Raw genomic sequence first — 4519 nt, forward strand, 5'->3', positions numbered from 1 at the left:
TGCTGAGTATATTCATGTGCTGAGTATATTCATGTGACTGAGCTATTGATAGCACCATTTTTCAGATGATAAAACTGAGAATAAAAGACATTAAAATAATTACTCAAGATTAAATAGCTAGAAAGAACTGAGATGCTATCAACATTGTTTTGCATCTTGTTCTCCATTTTGTTTCAGGTGAAAGATTTTCTCTAACAGCCAGTAGATTTCTGTTCTTCTTTTCTGAATTGTTCTGTTTTCTTATCTATGTTTTGAATGGGAGAATTTCCTGCCAGTTGAACTTCAGGTTGTAAGTAAAAAGGCTCATCTTGATGTGGTCTCCTAGCAACAATTTGTGAAACACTTTAAAGTCATTATTTTTCTCTAACACGTTTCCAAATGTTGAAGCATGTTCATTCACTTCGATCATTAAAATCCCCAAGAACATTCATTGTGTAGCACACAATTCTGGTAATTATAAGTTGTCAACAGGTTACTTAGTGAGCTGAGAGAGAGGATGGACCACATTCCCCCTCAAGGAGCCAAGCCCTTTGTTTCCAGCCTGGCAGGGCAGGGCAGATGCACTCTTCTCCAAAGAAGTCTTAATTGACTTGCAGTGACACTCATGCATGCTGTGTCAGGGTAGTGGGGAAGAATGTTTAAACCTAAGATATCCATCTATGAAATGTCAAACCCACGGCAACACATACAGGTCTATGGTGGGTTTGAATACTGAGGGCCCAAGTTCATAAGGAGGCAGCTTTCTGCTCCTTCTCCTCTGGGCCCATCCCTTAGCCAAGCCTAGATCTGAACAAAGTTAGGCAGAAGACTTATCTCCTCTCTTAAAACGGTCCCTTGAAAATGCAGTTCTACACTAAATTAGCTGCCCACCCTTTAATTTCTGCTTTTTCCTTTGTCTTTTTCTAAGAATTCTCTTTTATTTTTATCCTCTTTAAAATGTTTTAGTATACAAGTCTGGAAGGGGATCTGGATCATTGGTGATCACACTGTAGGTTTAGCAAACCGAAGTGCCAATTTGGCAAGTTAAAGAATTGTCCATCTAGGCTGTAGTAGTGTAGGCATCAGGCCTGACTCCACATCCACTGGTAAGGAAATCACAATTAGGACGGTACTTTAGACAAAAGTTAAATACCCCTGGGAAGTTTTAGAAGAGGGGGAGATTGAATTCATTGCCATAGCTTTAAAAAAAAAAAAAGGTTTTGAAATGTTTTAGATTTATAGATGAGTTACTGTGTGCCCTGTATACCCTTTCCTTTATCCAGCTTTACCTAATGACAATATCTTACATAACTATGGTACACTTATCAAAATTAAGAATCTATTATATTTTAGGTGTTCTTGTGGAGGGAAACTGTATGAATCCGAGGCTGGTGAAGCTGGATGCGTACACAAGCACAGACACACATATACACATATCATACATACAGACACACACAACATACTACAGATGCATACAAGATACAAGCACACATGCATACATATATACAACATACATACACACGGAGACAAATAGATGTACACACACCACACATATAGACACTCATGCATGCTGTCTTCTAAAATTATGGTCTCAGGCCATACATACTGAGAATACTTCTTGATGGAACTTGAGTTAGCTGATCGAGGCAGAAAGGTGCTGAGAGAGAACTAAAGAGCCCTGGCGATGACACAATCATGGCAAGTAGGCAAGACTGACGCTCTCTACTTGGAAATTGTTATTTCTTTGTGGAGATGGGGCTGCTGTCTATCATTGCAGTAGTTTGGTTACACAATCTGACCTCCCTCGGGGAGTTGAGGGAGAGTGATTCAGGTAAGCTTCTTCTGTAAACTGTTTAATGCTCCCTCTCCTGGTAGGGCAGGGGAGGTCTGGCCACCCTAGATAGCCTGGATCCTGAGGTGAGGGTGCGGCCAAAGTGAGACCTGTGTCCTCCCTGAGACTTTAGGGCAAAATTTTGGATGGAGACTAACAGAATTATGGAAGAAGGCAGAGACTGATATCTGTCTCAAACCTGCTGTAAGAACATAATATGCAGAAGTGAGTATCATGCACTGAGATATGGAGACAGATGGGTCTTAGACACATAGGGAAGTAGGGAAAGCAAGAACAATGGACCAGTAGAATGATACTTTGGACAAATCTCAGTGACCAGTGGGCTACATGTTTGCCTGAGTTGGTGTGGATGGGTAGGACGCTTAAAAGAATTAGAGCTTTAATAGTAGAAGTCATTATTACTGTCAGAAATTATTGAATGCATGAAAGAGAGAGAGAGAGAGAGAGAAAGAGAAAGGGATTCAAAAGTCAGGTGATACGAATTGGTAGTAGCTGTAATAATATTCTTTTCCTTTAAAAAGTTATTTTCACAAATTCTTACTTAAAATTTTTTTTCTGATTATCCAAGTAGTATGTGTTCACTGTAGAAAGATCAAGAAGCTAGAGATAACTATAAAAAGATAAGGCAAAAATCATCCATAAAAGTAACATTTAATATTTTGACTTTTTCTTAGTCCTTTCTTGTATACATTTTATTCCTGAACTAGAGATTATATTCTCTTTAATTCTGTATTTAACTTTTTGTAAACATTTAACTAAGTCATTTAAAAACTTTTAAGAAGTATTACTTTAAAATATGAATATATGTATTTCTTCTCTTGTTATATATGCTCATAAAAAAATTAAATACTCTAGAATTGTATTGAGGAGAAAGAAAAGTTATCTCAAATATAACTTCCTAAACCACTTTTGATGGTGAAGTTTATATTTTCCAGATGTTTTTCTATATATTTATAAGTTTATGTAGATAATGCGTATACATTGATATTTTGAAATGTTATGTAATTTATTTTACTTAAATATCATTATCATCAACATTTTTTCATTGTCAGAGAATACTACCTTATCCTTGAAGAAATTTCTTCTGGTTACAAAAGTAATAAATACTTTTTTTAAAGTATCACTTTTATGATTATATATTATTTTATCATATAGACATCATCATTTATTTAATAGTTACCCTGTTATTTCTACTATTTTGTTATTATAAACAATCCTGTGAAAATTACTTTGGTAATTTCCCCTTGTTTTTCTGATTATTATTATTATTATTTTTCGACAACTCTAAAGATTAGAATTTTCACATCAGACTTATATAATATGTATTTACTATTTGCTTCCCCTCTCACAACTACATGCATTGTAAAAACAGTAATATGTCTCATTCAATTACTTTTTCATAAAAATACTTATTTAATGAACAATGCACATTGTGAAAATAATGTAAAATTTAAAAATATGAAAAAAATTATAATACTTCCACCATAATAAATCATCTTTATTATTCCATACTCTTATTTAATTTTTTTCATATACATATGTGACTAGGGCTTGGCAAACTATTTTTTGGACCAGATAGTGATATTTTAGGATTTGTGTGCCACATAGTCTCTGTTAAAACCACCCAACTCTTGTATTGCAGTGTGAAAGCAGCCATAGACAATACGTAAACGAATAAGAATGGCTGTGTTCCAATAAAACTTTATTTACAAAAATAGGTGGCCAGCTTGTGTTTGCTGACCCCTGTTTTAGACATCTGTTTTTATAATTTAGATGAAATTATGTGTTTGGCCTTTCGTGAAGCAAACTTCTAACTTCCTGAAGCTTTTATGAATTTTTAATTATTTAATTTCACTTATTGTTATTCTTCCCAGATCTTTTTAACCACCCTAGAATTATGAAGCTAAAGTTCCCATAATAATTTGTTATTAGTAATAAAAAAATTAAATGCATCTACTGATGATAAAAATACAGAATATTTATTTTCAGTGGGCTTCAAGGATGGATCTTAAAAGAAAAATATTCATCTGTAACCCCACACCAGAGCAAAAAGAGTTATGAATTTTTGTCTTGTTTTATGAGCTTACTTTTTGAGATTATGTTAATGGAAAAGATAATACAGCAAGAATAATTTTGAAAAAAAGATCACCTCTAGTTCCACTAACCTAATAGATACATTTCTAGTTCTTGCCCACCTGTAAATGTACTTTTATGTGTCTGTAGTTATGTATATCTATCCTTTTAAGATATTTTTTATATTTACTATAATGAACACATATTCTAAGCTATGTAAGTTTGTTTTGATCTTCTAAAAGAATTTTGAAATGCTTTCACCTCATTCAGGGCAGCTCCCTCTCCATCATTCTGAGGCACCTTAATGAAATCAAGATTTTAGTTTTGTATTTTCACTTTATACTATGAAAAAATTTTAACCCTCAGGAAAGTTAAAAGAATAATGTAATAATAACTACATACTCACCATCTAGGTTAATAAAGTGATAATATTTTACACCTACATAATTTTTTTCTCAATCATTTGAAATTAAAGGACAGGCATCATGATAATTCTAAATACTTCTGCAGATATCTCCTAAGAATAAGGTTTTTTTCCTACATAACCACAGTACCATTATTACACGTAAGACGACTAATAATAATTTCTAATATCATCTAACATCTAGTCCATAG

The sequence above is a fragment of the Pteropus vampyrus genome, unplaced genomic scaffold, assembly GCF_000151845.1.
Source record: "Pteropus vampyrus isolate Shadow unplaced genomic scaffold, Pvam_2.0 Scaffold103, whole genome shotgun sequence".
NCBI classification, from domain to species: Eukaryota; Metazoa; Chordata; class Mammalia; order Chiroptera; family Pteropodidae; genus Pteropus; species Pteropus vampyrus.